We start from the raw sequence: 21,690 nt of genomic DNA, 5'->3' as shown, positions 1-21,690 counted from the left end.
TGCTAGTTCACAGTTTTTCTGTTTTTCTTTTTTTTAAACTACTCTACAACAAACACATACTGCTATCCTCAGTGACAAAATGCACAAGAAGTACAACTTTTCATGATTAATTTTAAAGGCTGAGTGTTTTGTTTCCACTTCTGTATGAACCCAGAAGTAACTATAGAATCTGAAGTTTGGAGGTCAGTTCCCATAAATAAGTACAGCAAATTGATTCAGGGCCCACACAGGATTTTCTGTAGGATTCAAAGCCATCAAGGTCACAATGTTATTTAAGAACAGATATTTCTATGACATATCCATAAGTAGGTAAAAAAAAAACTTTTTCTTTACAAACCTATTAATACAACTCAAAGAAAAGAGTATATTTTAAAAACACATGAAGCACTATTCATAAAACTTGAGACAGTCAGCAATAGCCCCAGGCTTTTATTTAAAAATATTATGAATAATAAATCTTAATATCCAAAGAATACTTTAGGTCAGCTGCTCAATGTGGTCCAAGAAAGCATGTGCTTCCAAAAACTGTCTAATAGATCGCAATCTTCTTGTATTAAAGTTAACAAATTTTCTCACTTAATATAAACCAGTATCCTAACAATAAAGGACTTTGTGGCATTCAAAAGAAAAAGGGCAGTTTCAGAATGCAACGTGAAAAGAAAAAGTGACATTTCAGTGACTCAAATTGTTTTGTCTTGCTTTAGTTTTAGTAGTTTCACCAGCCAGTGTTTTTGTGACAGCACAGCTTAGTTCAAACTGGTGACCTTCAGAGGCAGGGTTTTATCTTGGGTGCCTGAGAAACTCAAACCCTCCCCTCCAAGGAGGAACAGTGAAGCCTGTGACCTCCTAGGCTTCTTCGTACCTCGGTGGAACCAGAGCTTGGTAAAGACTTCCCCGGTGGTCCTTTCCTAATCATCACCCATGTCACCAAACATGGTTGCTGTCCAAGGGACTGATTCTTCCTGAGCAACTGATTGAGCCACACCAGCATTGATAGGTTATCTTACAAGTCCCGTTCACACGAAGAGGTAAATTTATCTTAACATGCATGAAAAGAGATTTTAAACAAGGCTTGCAAGGCAAGGACACCGACATTGTGTTTCCTATTGCTTAAAGGAGAACCGAGCAAGACTCTCTCCCATCTGATGAAGAATACGCAGCTGACTGAATGCTCTGGGTGCAGGGTTTGTACCTTTGGACTGGGCAAATGAGGACTTTTAGGTTTGAAAAATGAAGAGCAGGGAGACACCCACAGCCGTCTGTAGAAAAAAAGCACCAGGTAGAGACTCCTAAAAACACTGGACACAGGCACTGAAGGGCCTCTCTTCAGCCATAATACATGGATGTCATGAATTATTCAGAGTGTAGTTCTACTGGCCTCTCCTCCAGCCCTGACTCTGGCGAGGGTTAGCGGTGTTGGTTTCAGTGTGGCTGCCCTCGCCTCCTACCATGTTCCGTCGCACACGGTTACATAGCGCTGCATCTGCATGAGTCACCCTAGAGCATCGTTCAGGGATGTAGCAGAGCCGGTTCTGCTTTAATAATCTCAACAGATGTGTTGTGGGGCTTTTCTTCTCTTTCTTCTTCTTTTAGTGATAGAGAAATCTTACAAGGCACAACATTTTCTCCTTTCCTGAGATGGAAAGCTGTGGGTTTGTTTTTGTTGTTATTTGCCCTCTGCTCTGACTTTTCTTTTTTTTTAACTCTTGGTGCCGTTTTACCATTTTCAATCTTTTCCCAAAAAGATTCCCGCACTCGTTTTTCTATGCATTTGGATTTGGTGCCCAATAATTTCCTCAGTTCGATGATGGTAGAGAAATGGAGCCAAGAGTTTCGTTGGTGGGCAGTTTACAGCACTTGTTACAGATCAAGGTGAACTGGTAGAGTTAATCTAACTTCTTTGAAATGCAAACAACATGTCTAGTTTCTGTTCGGAAATCTTGTAGAGTGAATATTCCTAACTTTCCACTTAATTTGCAAAACTGTCACCTCTAAATGGCACGGACACAGCAATTATTTTTAAGATTTATTTATTGTATGAGGTGGGTGACACGTACCCCACAGTGATGTGTAGAGGGCAGATGACAACTTGCAAAGGTCGGTTCTCTCCTCACATCATGGGGCTGCCAGGGGATTGACTCAAACTCATTGGCAAGCTCCTTCACCCACGAAGCGTGACACGGCCATTTTTTAAGAATCCAGTATAAAGATTGTAATAACCTTTGTTTTAAATGGTTTTTTTTTCATAATTATAGTTTGCCAAATATCAACTCCCCAAATGAACCCTCTGCTCGGTCCATTCCACATCTTCCACTGCTCAGTTGCTCCTACTTGCCAGGCTATGGGTGGGGGCAAGCTGCCATCACAGTTTACCCAAAATCATTCATTATTTTCACGGTGTCATACCCCAGACCCACAGCATAAAGCGTGTGAGTGATGATGTGTATTGGATGGACAAGGGCTGTTTTATCAGCACGGGAACACCCTGTCTGGTCAGCTCCCCCACTGTCTCTCTGTTCGAGAACACGAACTCAGAAACTCACAAGCATCCTAAGGAGCACTAGCCTGGATCTACTGAGAACTGGGTGTGCTTTCAGTGTTGTGCTCAGTGCTTCCCTTTAAGTAGCTGCCGAGTTGCAGAGCAGTAGACTGGGGTGTGAAGAGGCCCCGTGAGGTAACATGGAATGAGAGAGGCTTTTTGTTGACTTTTTAGGAAATTATCATAATGTGTTTTATCATCTTCTTCGTCCTCCCCAAATCCTTCTAGACCTTTCACCTCACCCCCACCCAACTTTACATTCTTGTTTTCTCTTTCCCATTCTCTCTCTCTCTTTCCCTCTCTCTGACTCTGTCTCTCTCTGCCTCTGCCTCTGTCTCTGTCTGTCTCTTTCTCTCTGTCTCTCTGTGTATGTGAGTGTGTGAGTATGTGTGTGTGATTTCTAGCCCACATCTGCTGAACCCCCTAGCTGCCCATATCTCTGCCCCTGTAGTCTCTAAGAGCGACTGTCAAGAACAATCCTGCAAAGACCTTGACAATTTATATCAGAAGTGCTGGGCACAAAGTCCTGGGAAGCTGTCTTACCCAGACCCTGGACACTCTCCCTGCCTTGTGCCATATATTTTGATAGCTGGTAGGCATGGAGAAAGATGAGTCAGGCAGGGTTTCTCTCAAAAAGCCCACATCTGGTGAGGTGAGACAGGTACATCGAACAAATATAATAAAATACCAGTGATATTAAGAGATTAAATAAAGCTGTAAAGTACCAAGAAAAGGCCAGAGGGACAAAGTCACAGCCCAGGAGGACAGCACTTCAGCTGGGGGTGGCAGAAGTGGCAGAGGACAGGATTAACTCTGACTTGGGGGACTCCATAAGCTTCTCCCAAAGGATAAGGTTTCCACTGACAGTAACCCCTTCACTGTTCCCTAATAGACAGTGGTTTGGGCATCAGCAGGAGGGCTTAGAATTGCTCTGGTGCCAACCCAAAGACCTCTCTAGTACTCTAGGGTACCCAGGCTGAGTTTGGTTCATCCTGGCCCTCAAGCTGTGCCACCACACATCAGTTGAAATAGAAACGAACAACAAGGAAACAAAGGCTTTTCCTTTCCTTGCACATCTAAGCTGGGAATCAGACTTCGCATGAGGCAAAAACTGTGCTTTGAAACTAGCCTACTGTGTATTTCCAGTCTGTTTAGAGACTAAATTGATTTATTTTTAATGTTTGAAAGGGGCTGTGGGAATATTTCCTACTGTGTTAGTAACTGGTGTTTAAAAATATCTAGCAGGCTGAAATATGGGGTAAGGGTTAGCATTTGGGGACTTTAGCAGCAATTTTTAAAATGAATACAGTTATTTCATTCATTTAAAGGCTTTGGGAAACCTCGCATTTTTGTACCTGTTATTCGCTTCCATCTCTCTTTTTCCTTATTCATATAGTTGAGTCAGCAAGAGAAAAATATTCAAATTAGACTTGTCATGCAGAGGGGAAAGAATCCGACTCTGTCGGGGTGGGTGGAGGGGGAGAAAGCAACTTTTTGTCAGTCTTTTGTATCTCAGCAGCTGGATTCATTGCTGCCATGGCAACAGACCACATGATGAGGTGTATTAGATTGCTGTGTTGAGCACAAGGGGAAGAATGAACACAGCTTTTTATTGAAGTTAAAGGTTACTTTGGAGTTTCCTCTGTGGAAGTGTCTAAGGTCCGGTGTCGTAGCCTTCAGCAGATGTAGCACTTTCGTAGAAGAATTAGGGGCTTGTCGGTGCACGAGACGACAAAACCAGGTAAGCTACAATCGGAGCTGCAGATCGGAACTCTCTTACCTCTGAGGCAGTAGCATAACTTGCTGGCTGGAATTTCATTGTTGGCTTCACTCCCACCCTACCCCCATCCCCCACATGGGCACAGGAGAACTTTCTGCTGTCCCCTCCCCAAGTTCTCCATCTCCGATTTCACCTGTTTTAACTGAAAAGTTTCATGTTCTAGTGCGTTATGAATTTGTAAAGTTCTGTGGTCATGCCTCTGTGTGTGTGTGTGTGTGTGTGTGTGTGTGTGTGCTACGTGTGTAAGAAAGAAATGTAGAAAGGAAACAGAGCAGTCATTGCTGCCTTTGGATCGGTGTGCAGCTGAGTGAAGAGTTGCCTTGTTTTGTCCTCTACAATTGCTCTCCTCTCCTCGGAGGCACTGGTCCAAAGCTGCTTGTCTCCTGCTAAATCAAGCACGAGGACCAAATTCTCCAGGAGGTTGCTTGGCGAATTCACTGTGTACAGACTTCTTTGCCCTTTTGCGTCATACTGACTTCCAGCCCCATCCAGTGTCAGAGAGTTCATTTTGTCTACAGTTTTTACTGTGTGGGTCAATTCATTGGCTTTCTCTTCATCCGCATATCGCGACTGTGTGTGTGCCAGAGGAATTAAAAACAGGAGTAAATACAGTATGGGTGAGTGAGTGCCAAGTGAACTCTTTTGCTTAGAGAGGAGGTGCAGGAACTGAACGGAAGCAATACAATGTGGTTTGGTGCCCCATCTAATACCCAAGGGAACACAGAAGCCTCCTCCTGATTTGCTCACATGTCACCCTGGCAGCAGGCATCGAGGGGGCGGCTTTGAGATGCTCCGAGAAAGCCCATGAACAAGAGAAAACATTCTTATTGATAACTTATTCTGGTTCCTTGTTCACATCATTTCTACAAAAGAGTAGGATTTCTTTTAACTTTTAGCCAAGGGTGAACCATGCAATTTCTCTCATTTGTTCAAAGTTGTCTTGGAAGCTTACAAAGACAAGATCTAACTAAACATATGCAAAGTTTACTGTTATGATAGCCTATTCACTATCAACTAAAATCAACCCTTGAAAATTACTTTCTTAGTAAGATTAAATTAATTGTTTGCCACTGATTGACATTCAGGACAAAAAGCAATATATTATTTTCAAGTTGAGCCATGTATTATGCTTTCCTCTCAAAGAGAAACTTGAAGTTTGTTAGAGTCATATATGCTCTATTTTTATTGTTGCATCCTTGGTTTACAGTTTTAGTGTATCTAAACTAACTCCCAAATGTCACCTTGGAGTCACAATCACTATTCTGAACACACTTGGTCATGCTTTTTGAAAAGAGATCTGTTTTCCACTATAAAAAAAAATAGTAAAAGCATCATAATCACAACTCACATTTGCAAAAGATTAGTGCTTCTCTCAGAATTCAATCTTTTCTCTTTGCCTTCGTTACTGATAATACTGAGCAATCTTTCGGCATGATCTTCAAGACATGAAATATCTTCACAGCCTTAGTTAGGTTGTTATTGCTAGGGGATGAGAAGTTTCCCCAAAATCAGTGAAAAAATATATCATACTTCATAAAAGATTTTAAAATGCAAAATTCTCAAAGCTGGCAGTGTCTTAGCTTTAGGAAAGAATGCTCTGTGGTGGGGGATGGGGGAATGGTCTGTCTTTATTGAAATTAAAAACAAATGATGGAGATAAAGGAAAACAAAGGCAAAGAGACAAATGATGCCGCAGGGTGATCGGTAATGAAAAGTCCCCAGACTATCTTACAAAAGATACAGCTTTAATAAAACAGAAGGAAAAACTTACACAGAGTCCCACCCATCTGGAACACTGGATCCAGGCCAGGTCGAGAGGGAGAGAGAGGGCAGGGCCCCCCCCCCCCCCGCCCCAGGTTTATAGGTAAACTTTTGCCTAAGGGTGACACGCCCCACAAACAGACTGTGATTGGCTGAACTCCCCTATCAGACACAGAAAGAGGATGTGACTCTGATGAAAGAAGATGAAAGTTTCAATGATCTGCAATCCTTATGTCATTGCTACTGAAAGTATTCAGTATATGTCTGCATTAGGATTTCTACTGCTGTATCGTTGTAGAAGGTACTTTGGAGGAACAGGGTTTATTTAAGCCAACAGTTGTAGTCCAGCATGAATGCAAGCCAGGCAGAAACTCGGGGAAGAACTGAAGCAGAGACCGTGGAGGAATGCTGCTCACGGTCTTGCTCAGCCTGCTTTCTTGTGCACCCTAGGACCAGGGATGGCACCACCCACAGTGATTGGGGCCCATTTCATCAATCATTAATCAAGAAAATTTTCTACAGGCTGGCCTACAGGTCAATATTATAGAAGTATTTTTTTCAATTAAGATTCCCTCTATCCAAATATGTCTAGATGTGTGTCCAACCACTATATCTTATTTAAAAAAAAAAGCACTGAGTTCTACAGACAAGGTTGGATAACTAAAAAGCACTCTCACCTAACTATTACAAGTTTAAAATACATACATTATACAGCACATCTTTTTAAAATTTCTTTTGGGTTTTTTGAGACAAAGTTTCACTGTGTAGCCCTGGCTATACCGGAACACACACTCTCTCTGTAAACCAGGGTGGCCTTGAACTCAGGGACCCCCTTGCCTCTGTCTCCCAAGTGCTGGGATTAAAGGCATGCTCCACCACTGCTTGACTACAATTCATTCTATTGGCTGATATAAATATTATATCAGCTGATATATAATAAATATTTTAATTTATATTATCATTACATATTGTATATCACTATAGAATATATTATTATATATGATCATTATATAATACATTTATATATAATAGACATCAGCTAATGGTCTCAATCTTGCTATAAGCTGATTTATCAAGAAACATATGCAGTAAACAACTACAGCCAAGTGTTGGGTTATTATGTCATCTGACACTAGACTACAAGTGAGTCTTCATCTCTGCGGCTATTGTCACAAAGAGGTCAGAAGACAGCAGCTTCTTCTACGTGACTGAGTGGATAAAGTCACTTGCCACATAAGTCTGGCAACTTGAGTTTGAAGGGAATAATCAATACCACAAAGTTATCCTCCAGCCTCCACCCTTGTCATGGTGCTTGTGCCTGCATACACACACACACACACATACACACACACACACACACACACACACACACACACACACAAATAAAAACTAAGAATTAAGACTATGTTTCAAAAGAAGATTCCTCTATAGAGCCATTTTGGTACCTACATTCTTAAGACTCAGAATCACTTCTTCGCGCCCTCGCCACACCCAAAAATATTGTCAAACTGCTTTAAATAAGTATTTTCACCACCGTGTGTCTAACTTGGACATCCTCCTCATGTGAATGATTGGCAGTACTTTTTAACATTTTGTCTCTAGTTTCTGGTACTTCATAGATGCTCAAATAACTAATTATCTGAAAACCTTTGAATATGTAGGAAGGATACATATTCAGCAGAGCCATGGTGGCAAAACAGAGAAACTCACAGAGAATTACTAGGAAATTAAAGATATGTTCTGAACCCCAAGACAATTTTCTTAAGATAGTTGAAGATTAAGCCAATGAATGAAGAGTCAATATCAGCTCTTGCACCATGGTTAAGGGTTATTCTTTAACATTATTTAATAAAAATGTGTTTTACTATTGACCACCGTAATTTTCATATGAAAAATTTGAACTTTTGACTTTTTAAAAATGATTCTTAAACTTTTTGAGTGAAAAAGAAGGTAATGATGTCATGGTCATAATACTGGTGAGGATGGCATTGGTAATATAGTGACGAATTTGGAGACTAAATCAGACTTAGAAAATAAGTCTCCAGATCTCATAAAAGGGCAATATTTTTCTATTAAGAAAATAGAAATCTCTAATGCATTGTGTGATTCTCAGAGATGTGCTTCCAAATTTAATTAATTTCATTAATAGCCTTTATAAATCACTAATAATAGGTGTGCTTCGCTGTGTTCTTAAAAGACTTATTTTAAGATGATGCTGGCTTTGTAAGATAAACACTAGAGGCTTTCATAAGAAGTGATTAAGCTTATCAAGAACTGCACAATCAGTGCAATTATCAGAGAAGAATAAACTCATTTCTAGGGAAACGTCACTTGTTAGAGTATATAAGGAGTGTTCACCTGGTTGCATTTGCATGATAATTTCAGTCATATTACAATTATTGACCCCAGGATAAGTGCTGTGAAATGTTCACAATCTGTACCCTTTTAATAATTTTTGCATTTAAAATTTTTAGCATTAAATAGTATTTATGTCTGAAACCTTTTGATTCTGGGTTATTTGAGGAAAGATTATTCTCAGAAAAAAAGCTTCTGGCCTCTCTGCCTGTTTCACAGTTGAGAGGCAATGTCAGATGGGTTTTCTGTCCCAGTGTCCGGTGAGGGTCCATGAAGTTAGTAATAGAGAAAATACAGAACTTGGGGTGGAAACGCATGCCCTCAAAGGCAGACGCGTTACAGTGGTGGCATGAGAAGGAATTCCTTCTGGGAAATGCTTTAAGGAAAATAAAAAGACAAACGACAATCTAAAAATAACATTCATGACGTCTATGAAAGAGGAGTGGCGTCCAAGTGCTGAGCTACAGGTCTGCAGCCCCAGTGCTTAATGGGCTGGAGCAGAGAGGTTGTCAGCTGTAGCCCAACCTGGACTACTTGGCAAGACTTTGTCTCGAGAAAACAAGGACAAAACCAACAACAACAAAGATAGGGAGCCAGTGGGAGGGTGGAAGGAAAGGAGCTAGGAGAGAAGAGCGGTGGAAAAGAAAGGGGGAAGGAGGGCGAGAAAGGGAATAGATAAGAAAGGGGGATATATTTATGATGAGGTCCCAAAGAACCAGCAAATAAAAGAAACTTTTATTTTGGAAAAAAAAACATTTTTTTAAATAGCTACCATTTAAACAAATAGTCACCAGCACCACCACCACCACCGTCACCATCAACACCACCACAATAATCATACACTGACAACTTGGCATCAGGCATTCTTCATGTGCCACTTAATTCTTACCACAATCTAGGGAGTAAACATGTTGCCAATTCCTTAATGAGGTGATTGCAGGCCTGGGATGTCAGAGCGCCGTCGGGTTTGTCAACTGTGCTAAGTCTCCACCTACCTGCTCTTCTATTGAGTTTAAACTAATTTACCCCCCAAAGACTCCGAAGCTGGGTGCACTTGATAAGTTTCAAATGTAGACAGCAGTGTAGACAGGAGACCAGCAGGAGGTCATACTGGAGGGTCGAAAACGAATCACCTAGTCGGGGTCACCATCCAAGACAAAAACAAGAATAGTTGGGAGTCCAGCACACTTTGTAAAGGGCAGATCTGAGAAGACGCTTTGTCAGTTGTCTGTCTCTACACTAACTAGCTAGGAAACATTTGACTGACTTTCTAAGCCCCCTTAAAAATTTCCAGTTACTGCATATGGCATTTGAATAAAATCATGGTCAAGGAAATTGAGCCTGTCTTATGATGTGCACGCTTTTCTACCAAGAATAGCCACAGCCGTCCTGTCAGGAGGAAATGCTGCACCATCGTCTGCGTCCTTCACTGTGTAGCGATTGCACATCTGTGGACATCATGTGAATGAGATGAGGTCTTTATGAAATTTTTTCTGTCATTAAAATCTGTTTTATTTTTACCATCAGTAGTTACATTTTGTTTCATAGGCGTGTTCCCCTCACAAGTTGAAGGAACCCTTTTCTACTGAAATTCTGTCAATCAGCTTGACTGACATAGCTAAGTCTCTACCTCAAAGGATGTGCTTCATTGACGTAATCTACAGAGACACCTGCAGGGCTCTGACCTTCTGGCAGAGAATGTCTGCTGCCCATGGGAGTAATGAAAGAAAATGAAATCCCTCCCATGCTTGGGATTTGAATAAAACATCACTTTGTTCGTTGTCGTCTTGCTAGGAACTAAATGCTCTGGCATTTTTGTAACCTAAGGGAGCAATGGGGAAGTTGGAATATCAGGCCAGAGGCTGGACAAAGCCTAATCCTGAATGGCTAGACAGTGGCCATTAGGTCAAGTAAGTGACTCCAGGCAGAACTCAATTAGACCCAAATACAGGCTCGGACTCTGATCTCCTTCCTGCTGATGTGGATTGCTGACTGTACCAGAGGAATTCCATGGACAGTTTTTTGGCCTGAAATCTACTGCAATGTGCATGCTGACAGATGCAGAATTCAAGATAGGGAAACATACAGACACGAGGCCAGGCAAGAACAACGCCTCTGTTGTCCTGGGCTCCAGGGAGGGTGTTGCTGCTGTGGGCTGTGAGTGATGAACAAACCACATATGGAGGCAGAGGAGATTCAAGGTCACTGTGGCTTGGGAGAGCAGGAATGTGGGGGTTCTGGGGGTTCACAGATTATGGAATAGAGAGTCAGGAGAGGCCTACGTCTGAGCAACTAGCAGTTGCCTTGATACCTGTCTGTGACTCCTCTGCCTCTATGAGTGGTTTGAGAATGCAATGTGTTGACTAATGATGTCACCCAGCAAGTGTGCTAGCAAACAGCCCCAGGAAGATGGCAGGGAAGAGGGATTAGAAGAACCACCTGATCTCTCACCCCTGACAGCCAGGGAAGGACTCCCTAGGGATACAGGGATGGAGATCATCTGAAGCCTGTCCTCTTCATCAAGCATCTCAGTGGATGCTTCTCTGGGACCAAGTGGCTATTCTATTTTATTTTGCCTCAGATCTTATGGAAGTTCTAGTTACAGATCTCTAAAACTATCTCTGTGAATCTGTATGTGTGTGCATGTATATATATATATATATATATATATATATATATATGTATATATATATGTGTGTGTGTGTGTGTGTGTGTGTGTGTATGGGGGGTGGGTATGGGTGTATGTGTGGGTGTGGATGTGGGTGCATATGGAGGCCAGCGGTCAGCCTTGGGTATGGGTCCTCTGGTACTAAGTCCTAATTAATATTAACTGTCAACTTGACACAGCCTAGAATCATCACCTGAAGAAATAAAACTATTGATCGAATAATTGCCTTCATCAGGGTGGCCTGTGGGTATGTCATTAAAGGATTGTCTTAATTATTAATTGGTGTGGGAGGACCCAGCCCAGTGTGGGCAATCCTATTTCCTGTGCAGATGGTCCTGGGCTGTATAAGAAACCTGGCTAAGCATAAACACAGAGCAAGCTGGCAAGCAGTGTTCCTCCATAGTTTCTGCTTAAGATTCCTGCTTAAGATCCTTCCCTGACTTCCCTCGGAGATGAACTGTGGCCAAAATTTGAACCAAGTAAACCCTTTGCTCTCTTAGTTTCTTTTAATCAGAATGTTGTATTGCAGATAGGAAGATAAAGCTAGAATATGTCATCCATTCTTTGGTTTGATTTGGTTGCGTTGGGTTGGGTTGGGTTGGGTTGGGCTGGGTTTCTTCAGGTTGGGTTGGGTTGCATTGAGTCAGGTTTGAGATAGGGACTCTCATTGAGACTTGAGTTGATTAAGCTAGGGAGGCCATTGAGCCCAGCAATCTACCTGCCTTCTCCTCCCCAGATCTCAGATAGGAAACAGGAGCCACCATGCACACCCTTTGACATGGTTCTAGGTATTGAACTCAAGCCCTCATGCTTGCAAGCCAAGCATTTTACCAACAGAGCCACCACCCCAGATCCTTACACAAATATTTTATGTAGTTTATTACTAGAGATGGAGCAGACTTTTAGCCACAGTAATAGCTAACATTTATGTCCTGATTCACAGCTCATGACGTATTTCCATTACATTGCAACTGAATCTCATATAGTCCTGGAAAGTAGATGGCACCACCACTTCTGTTTTTAAATTTATTTATTCATTTGCTGTTTTTGTATATAATTAAAATAAAAGCATGGCATTTTCTCCTCTCTTTCTCCCCTCCCTCTTATCACTCCCATTCCTAACACGCTCCAAATTCATGGCTTCCTTTTTTTTTATCATTGTTATCACATATACTTAAATTCAAATAGACATATAAATATAACCTGAGTTCAATCAGTGTTGCCTGCCTGCAAATGTTCTCTTGATGACCACTTGGGGCTGGATAACCAGCCAGGGCACTCGCCCTGGGGAAGATTCATTCTCCCTCTCTCAGCAGTTACTAATTGCTATTATCTATTTCCTTGTTAAAGATGAAGGAACACAGCCAGACATGGTGGCACACTCCTTTAATTCCAGCACTCAGTGGGCAGAGGCAGGCAGATGATCTGTGAGTTCAAGGCCAGTCTGGTCCACTTAGTGAGTTCCAACCCAGCCACAGCTATGCAGTGAGACCCTATCTCAAAACCAAACACCGAAGATAAAGGAGAGCAGGCTCCATGATTTCACCAGTTTAGATAACAAAGCATATGTTCTAATGGACTGATGTACTAACCACTCAGTACCTTCTCACCTCTAGAACTTGCAATCACGAGGCTAAAGCAATGATTCTCCATTGATGAAGCATTTGCCTTGCAAACTTGGAAACCTGAATTCAATGACTAGAGTCTGTGTAAAAGCCAAACCTGATGGCATGCTTGAAAGCTCCCTTTTAGTGAGATGGGAGGGGGAGACAGGCAGAACTTTGAGTTTGCTAGCCAGAGAGGCTAGCCTCCTTACAAATTTCTAGGCCAGCGAGAGACCCTATCAAAGTAAAAATGGAAGGTACCTCTGACTCTCTCTCTCTCTCTCTCTCTCTCTCTCTCTCTCTCTCTCTCTCTCTCTCACACACACACACACACACACACACACACACAGTTACAATTAAATCTTTCTTTCAAAGATATTGCCAAGCTACTCTGTGTACACACGAATATTTTTAAAGAGTCAGCTGCCTGGCCACTGGTGCTCTGGACCCTTCCACGTAATCATTCTGATACTTACGCATTTGCTGGAAAGCTTGCTTATTCCGGAAAATAAAAGAATAGTCGTCAATTAAATTCCTGATATGGGACAGTAATATGGAAGAGTGGGAAATTCTAGATGGCTGAATTTAAATTCAAACGGGAAAAGCCAGGTGATGGGGCAGACATGTTAAACTTACGCTAAATTAACAAAACGGTATTTTATGCCCCCAAAGCACTCTCTTGCCCTCATACATGTAACAAGCAGGCACTGGGCAATCTTATCTTGTCGATGAAACACTTATTATCTTCCTAGATAGACCTACTACCCTTGCATCGCACACCATGTGAACTCCCCACTCTCCTGTTTTACCCTCATTGCCCTTAGCTTAGATGCCATTTATGCCTCCCAGAGGCATACCTCTGCTACCTCTGCTAATTCTCTGTGAGAACCAGTTACTAAAATCTGGACCACGGGGAAAAAAATAGAGCGCATGACTGTCAGTAACAGGTTGTTCCAATTTAGTTAAACTCAGAAGTTCTTCAACCAGTGTGGCTTCCACTTCAGCCTTTTTTTTTCTTATGCTTCTCCTGAAAGTGTAAATAAAAATGTAAATTACGGCGTGTATCACTTTGAGTATTTCACACTCTATTTAAAAAGTGCTTTGGAATTAAATATTCTCTTCTGACATAATCCTTTGATTAAGGCAGGCTTGAACAAGAGAAGAAGACTGAAACAAAGAGTAAACCTGCTTTATCAGATATTGAGTATTTCATTTAATTACAATTAAGTTAGACTAAGGTTGGAGAGATGGCTCATCAGTTAAGAGCATTGGATACTCTTCCAGAGATTGAGAGTTCAATTCCCAGCACCCACATGGCAGCTCACAACTGTCTATAACTCCAGTTCCAGAGGATCTGATGCCCTCACACAGACATGCATGCAAGAAAAACACAAATGCACATAAAAATAAACAAATAAGAAAAAAATTAAGTTGGACTATAATTAGAGAGGGCATTAATAGAGAGAAAATTCTAGCAATAGCACAGATAATATGAGTAATGCTTGCATGTAGTCTAGTGTATGCTAAGTAAGACAGAATTTATCAATAAGGAAGAAACATATTGTGCAGTTTTAGTATTGGGAAAGAAAACAATGTAGGGCATAAAATAAATGACAACTACATCTTTGTTAATTAGGTATAAGAATTAATTAGGTATAGGCATAAGAATTAATAGAAAAGGAAATTTTTAAATAGCTTTATCATGCTATCATTGGTAATAAACTGTATTACTTATATTATACAAATAAAAAGTTGGTATATTATACACAGAGCAACACACTTCAAGAATCAACACATCAGAAACATAAAACACCTCACATCTCCTCAAACCCCTTGGTAACACCTCCCACTCTCTCCTCCCTGTTCCAGACAAACATGTCCAAGTCACTATTGTTTGCTTAGACTTTCTAAATGTTATGTATACAGTCCTATATAGTGAATACATTTTTGTTTTGTTTTTTATTTGATATAATTGTTTTGTGATCCAACTACATTGTTCTATGTATAAAAACATGACCATTTTTATTATTTTAATAATTTCTTGTTTGCCCATTCACCTATATTTTGACATCAGGTTGTTTATAGCTTGTGACTATGCAAATAAAGCTGCTATGTAAGTTCATGTAAATATATTTAAACAGAAGTTTTGCTTCCTTTGGAGCAAATATGCAGAAGAATTTTTAATGATCTTTAAGTTTTACATCATAAACTCTTTGGTTTTATGGTATAAAAATTCAGATTACAGTTCACAACGTGAACCTTTAAGTATTCTCATGTCAAAGAAATGACATTAGAAACATTCAAAAAATATCTACATCATAGTCAACAATGGTCGTTTCCTAGAAAGACATTCAGAAATGGGTGTATCAGTTAAGCCCCAGGACAAATAAAGCCACTTCATGAATAACAAAGATTGTGCAGTCACTAAGCATTACTTCACAATAATGAGATTTACTACAAATTTTCTGAAGACAAGTTTTAAAATATTTTTAACTCATTTAAAATGGTCATGACCACTTACCCAATAATTTTACTCCCAGGAATTTCTAAAAAAGGAAATATTTTTACCACAAATTAATAGACAATTGACCTTGATGACAGTATTTTTTAAAACATTAAAATTTTAAGAAAAACAATACTCAACAATGGAAACAAATTGGGATATATCCATATGATGAAAAACTGTTCAAAGAGCCTTATTTTTAAAAAGTTTCTTGAGCGAATATGCTTTTTATAAAATAGTATATAGCATGCAACACTGTCCTGAGAGATGAGGGATAGGAAAAGTTAGAAGGAGATGGAGTAAGATGTTAAAAATGACTTTACATGGTGAACTGCAGTGCTGGCTTTTCCTGACGTGACAGGATCCCTGGTAAGAGCAGAGCTGCATTAGCTACTTTTCCTGAGGCTGCCATAAGATGCCTGGCAAGGAGAACACTTAAGAGAGAGAAGGTTTATTGGAGCTCACAATCCCAGGGTACTGACTATTATGATGGGAGACTTATGCTGGCTGGAGCTTGAGACAACTGGGCAAGCTTTATCTTCAGTCAGGAAACAGAAAGAGAAGAATGCACATGCTCTGTGGTAGTAAGGAGCGGGCTGTGTTCCCGGTGCCCTGCTAGCTTAACCCCCAAAATAACCACACACAAATTGTATTAATTAAACACTACCAGGCCCATTATCTCCAGCCCCTTATTGGCTAACTCTCACATATTAGTTTAACCCATCTCCATTAATGTGTATTGCCACTTGACTGTCACTTACCGGCATGAGTGTCCGTCTCGGAGAGGAGAGTCATGGCGTCTGCCACACTGCCTTCTTTTTTCCAGCATTCTGTTCTGTCTACTCTGCCTATCTAAGTTTTGTCCTATCATAAAAGCCAAGGCATTTTTATTATTCAACCAATGAAAGCAACACATAGAAAGAAGGCCCTCCTACACCAATGCTCAGCCAGATTTCTCCCTTTTTGAGATGTTCAGAAACCAGGTGTGGTGGTTTGAAAGAAAATGGGCCCCAAAAGGGAGTGACAGGACAAAATTGTGACCTTGTTGGAGTACATGTGGCCTTTTTGGAGGAAGTGTGTCACTGTGGGGGTGGACTTTGAAGACTCATATATGCTCAAGATACTGCCCAGTGTTCCAGTTCACTTCCTGTTGCCTTTGGATCACAATGTAAGAATTCTCAGCTCCTTCTCCAGAACCGTATCTGTCTGCATGCCTCCATACTTGCAGCTGCCACTGCATACCACCTTAAAATGCCCAGGCATTTCTGAACTGAATCTGAGTTGACAATGGCAGTTATCCACAGCACTGGTTAGTTTTTCTGTTTACCTTCCTGTGTTTTACACATAGACTCCAGGAGACATGTTACAATGCTGTGATGTGACTTCAGTTAAAGAGTGGAATTTGAAACTGAATACTCAATGTGACATGAACCAGGACAGAAGCCTTCAGAAATAGTGTGGATGTTATCTTCTTTTCAATAGCTTTTGAAAAGCTGTTTATTTGTTTGAGACAAGGTCCCATTATGTAGCCTTAGCTTATCTGGAACTTACTATGTAAACCAGGTTGGCCTGGAACTCATAAAGATCTGCCTGACTCTGCCTCTCAGTATTGGGATTAAAGGTAGGATCACCAAGCCTGGCTTAGAACTTTCCTAAATAGCAAGGAATTAAAACAAAGGTTCTTCTCAGCATGACATGGCCACTGTGATCACAGTTCTGAACTCACAGCAGCTGTGGTTGCCTGCTCTAGAACTGTACAAGGCTGACATTGTCAACAATAAGTTACCTAAGTTCCTGTATCCCTCCCTGTTGAACTATCAGCTACTGAAGATTTTACCAGAAGAGGGGTCATTGTCTTTTGTTGTGTACCCACTGGTGTGCCCACAATGCACAGTCCCAAATATGTGGTTTACATGACCATGTGAGTCTCAAAACAAAGGAAAAAGACATGAGTGTGAGAAAGGAATTTGTAGGAAAGTGGGAAGATTGACAGGGATGGAACAGTAGAGTAATTAGAATGTAATGCATAAATTGTGTCAAAGAACAAACTGAATTCATTTTTTGGAAGGTGACACAAACAAGTGACCTTGTGAAAAAGAAGACAAAATAGAGGCCTTGATTTATTACAAGAAATAAGGTAACAGGAATAATTCAGCATGCTTTTCCTAGCAGGCTCCAGAAACACCACTCTGGGGGCTGCAATGGAGCCAAGAGTGTAGAGCAACTGTCTACCTGGTGGGGGGCCCTGGGTTTGTTTCCTGGTGTGATGGTAGTGGTGGTGGTGGTGGTGGTGGTGGTGGTGGTGGTGGTGGTAGTGTGGTGGTGGTGGTGATGGTGATTATGAGAGTTGTGGTGATGGTGGTGGTGGTGATGGTGGTGATGGAGGTGATGGTGGTGGTAGTGATGGTGGTGATGCTGCTGGTGGTGGGAGGGGGTGATGGTGGTGATGGGGGAGGTGTTATCACCAGCATCCCTCTCCAGTCATATTAATGAAGAAACTGGCTTATATAAATAAGAGGAGCCTGCACACAGATGACTTTAGCCTTATTTAGTTCCAGAGGTTGGAGGACATTCCAAAATCATTCCCACTCCCCAATTCTAGGCTCTACTTGTTTCTGCTTGTTTCTAGGTTCTGCTTGTTTGGATCTTTATAGTGCTGATAGATATCTATTTTCAAATAAGGAAGCTGAAAGTCAGGAAAACTCAGCTTATTTGTAGGAACCTGACAGCAGTGCCCAACAGAGAGATTTTAAGCCGAGTGAGTCCGACGCCCTGGCCAAGCACTCTCTCTAAAATGTGTGCCTTTCTTAACCTCCTAATGTCACTATATGTCCTAACAAAGTAAATACAGAGAGGTTTTCTGTCTTTGCCAGTGGGAAAGCATAAAGAAAGCACACACCAGTTTTAATCCCTTCCAAATTAAGCCCCTGGGTGACAGATTGCTTCTTTGTCCCTGAGGAACAATGTTTTGAGAACAGTTAACAAAGCAAATGTCAAAGTGTATCCCTCAGGTATACATTTACTCCTTCCCATCAAATGCTGTGAGATACCTTGGCAAAGTTCTTGCCATGCAAGTGTGAGAGCCTGAGTTTTATCCCCCAAAACACACAGGGAAAAACAACAACAACAACAAAACCTGGTTCTGATGCTGTGAGTTCGTTATTTTAGCACAGGGGAGGAAGACAAAGGCAGATCTCTGGAGCACCCTGGCCAGCTAGCCTAGCCTTCTTGGTGAATTTCAGGTCAATAAGAGACCCTGTCTCTAAGAATAAAGTGAACAGCAGCTGAGGAACAATACCCAAGGTTGTGGTCTAGTGTGTATGAGTGCACACACACATACACATGAGTATGTACATACACATACACACACACACACACACACACACACACACTCACACACACACGGGAGAGTCACACACTGACACTGATTTTTTTTTTAATGTTTTTGAAGAGATTGAACACAACCCATGCTGGATCTTTAAAGAATATTCCTGAGAGTACACCAGGAACTCTGAAAAACACAAAGGGAAACACAGCCTAAGAGCACAGAGGAGAGAAGAAGATGGGATGGTCAAAGTGAGAGGAATAACCAGCAACCAGAAACAATAGTCTTTGTAGGTCTGGCACTTCCCCAACCACAGGAGATGACCTAAAAGAAGCCTTGGGTTATTTATGCCTGCTGAGCGTTCACTGTACCCGGTGATTAAGACTCCAGGACACACTAGATACGGTTATTGGAACCTTAAGATTTCAAGGTTTGTGTTTCCTTAACCTTTTCATTTCCTGTCCTTGGTTCTGAATGAAAATAAAAAGCAAACTCCTCACCTCTCCATGGTTCCAAAGGGGTAATTCCAAAAATAAATAGGAGTGTTTGCTTTTGCCAGGACATTGTGTCCCCAGCTTTCTCTCCAGAACCCACAGGACGTGCACGATGCTCTTGAAGTCTGTCCACAGCACACCAAACACACGGTCTGCCCTGCTGAGTGACTGCTCCTGCCAAAGCTGCATTCGTAGATAATTCCTACGGAACAACTGCTGGATGAGTCACTTGCAGGCAAAGCACTGGCGGAGCCGTGAGATTTATTTAGAGCCGTGTAGTTAGCTCTTCATTGAGAAGAAGTAAAGTAAAATTCCATACATTTGGGTGAGGTTGTCAAGTGCCTTGAACTGCCAGGGTAGAAGCAGAATACAGCTGTACAGGGCTCTGATGTGCGGACGGGGATAGCCTGTACTCTTGCCGGGCAGGAACGAAGTCCTTCGAACTAGAAAGAAAAAAAAAAGAAACAATAAAAAAAAGTGTGGCCTTCTAACTCCTCCTTTATTAAAGCACTTTTTAAAATGTCTTCTCATTTTTAGTTGTGTGTAAGCATGTGTCTGTGTTTGGGTTTGTGTATTTGAGGGCAGTGTTCCTAGAGTCCGGGGAGGGCACGGGATTCCCTGGAGCTGGAGTGGCATGTCTTGTAAACTGAAGTATACGTGTCCTAGGACCCAGACGCAGGTTCTCTGCGGGAATATTATTTGCTCTTAAGTGCTGAGCCATCTCTTAACCCTGTGCCTGTGTGACAAAACCTGGTGAAGCACAGCCCAGAAATATCCTGTCTTGAGGTTGGATTGGGGTCAAATATCATTAGCGAGGATGAGAAACCTGGAGAGTCACAGCCTACCCTTACCAACCTGTGTTCTCTGCTTTCGTTTGGCCTCAGTCAGTTAGGGACACAACCGTTCTTAACCACACCTTTCTGAGAACCTTTGCTCTCTTCTGTATTTGTTCCCAACCTCTGTCCTTCCCCTGTGTCCAGATACGAGTACACAAAGGGTCTTCCAGAGGTTTCTTTGTGAGAGTGTGGAGGTTATACCCACAGAAAAGGAAGTCTCCCATATTTCAAAATACTCAACTTTCCATTTCCAAAATTAATTTAGCTAAAATTGCTAAAATTTATTACAAAATAAAGGATTTACAGAACTTTCCATAGTGTCTCGTATACAGTGCATCATAATGGTGATGATGGTGGTGGTGATGGTCAATGGGACAGCAGTGGTGATGAGGATGTGATAGTGTGATCTTCACTGAATAATTAGTGCCTGTAGGAACAGGACTTCCCTGAGTAATATAGCAATTACAGAGAATTATTTTTGCAATCGTTTTTAATGTCTGTCTTCTCTGTTGTGACTGTTAAGGTCCCTGAGGGCAGAAACTATTTCTGTCTTGTTTACCACTGTGTGCCACCAATGTGTCATCTTGAGTCTGGCCAACATATTTAACTCTTTGCTGCATTAATGAACAGGTGAATGGGCAAATGGACAGTTACGGGTTACGAGGGATTATTCCTGCTTCAGGTTGTAGCTTTATAGACATAAGCATCGGGGCAGATGAGGGATGTTGAACACACTTCAGATGCTGTTGGAAGCTCGTCAGTTCTGTTGGATTTGGGAATAATCGGCAGAAGCAGCTCCGTTATTCACTCCTTATATACATTTTCTGTTCTTACCATGACATTTGCCTCCTCCCTATTTTCCTTAGGTTTGTCAGAATCCTAAAAGCTTTCTGAAAAATAACAGAGTATTCATCTCAGTATCTTTTTAACATAAACCTTGGCCAGAAAGGCCATGATGGCCATAATTCATTTGAAACAGCTGGGAATTTTTGCTACTGTTTCTCCATAACACATGTTTTAGGTTTTATCTGCTTTGTTGAGTTGCGTGTGAACCTAAGTCTGACGTTACAGCGTTTTCTGAACAGCAAGATGTACTCTGTGAGTGAGGAAATTTGTGAATTAACTCAGAAAAGAATGTGCAGCGCAGCCACTTGTGTGCACCTGCGGAAACCCTCCCTGGGGATGGGTACTCCCTTTCTTGGCTAAAATGAGAAGAGTGGATTAACACTAAACACACTAACAGCTGAAAGGGGACGATGTGTGGACAGCATTGTTCTGCCTGCCTGCCCTGGCCAGAACACCGCTTGCTGACTCAGGCTGAGGATTTTATCTGAATAAAAGAAAAAGTGCTACTGAAATCCTGGCTAGAAGACTAAAAGAAGTCTAATATGCTGTTTACCTCAAGTTGTGTGTGTGTGTGTGTGTGTGTGTGTGTGTGTGTGTGTGCATGTGTGTTGAAGACTGTATCCAGGGCTTTGTGCATGGTGGCAAACACCCTGCCACTGAGCTATAGCCTCAGTCATTTCTGTATTTTTTACTTTAAGACAAGGGCTCACACTAAGTTGCCTATGCAGGGTCCAACCTTGCTATCCTCCTGCTTCTGTCTCCCAGTAGTTTGTCTTAGAAACCTGTGACATCAGGTCCTCCTTAAGTTTCGATTTCAGATAAGCAATGAGCAATTGAAAATATTGAATGTATACTATTCAATATTTAGGTCATACATAGAATTTAAACTATATTTGCCAAGTCTGGTCTTGTTTCGCGTAGCAACCCTCTGTCATTCCACTGAACAGTCAAAAGAAGCAGCTCCCCTGGACCTCACAAT

The 21,690-nt window shown here is 41.5% G+C and overlaps 1 protein-coding gene across 14 annotated transcripts in view; it reads left to right on the top strand.

Moving 5' to 3' along the window:
• Dtna (dystrobrevin alpha) overlaps positions 1-21,690 on the top strand; it is a 373,587-nt gene that overhangs the window by 201,083 nt on the left and 150,814 nt on the right. Inside the window, exon 1 of one of the 14 annotated variants that reach the window (XM_085700063.2) lies at positions 4,124-4,280. The exons of the other annotated variants lie outside the window; for them this stretch is intronic. The gene's annotated coding sequence lies outside the window, so the exon portion shown is untranslated. Of the gene's footprint in view, positions 1-4,123; positions 4,281-21,690 lie in introns of those variants that run through there. 14 annotated transcript variants of the gene reach the window in all.

Source organism: Myodes glareolus, chromosome 13 (genome assembly GCF_982192425.1).
Source record: "Myodes glareolus chromosome 13, mMyoGla1.1, whole genome shotgun sequence".
NCBI lineage: Eukaryota > Metazoa > Chordata > Mammalia > Rodentia > Cricetidae > Myodes > Myodes glareolus.
The sequence above is the reverse complement of the archived record's forward strand: the minus strand, read 5'-3'. Positions and strand labels throughout refer to the sequence as shown.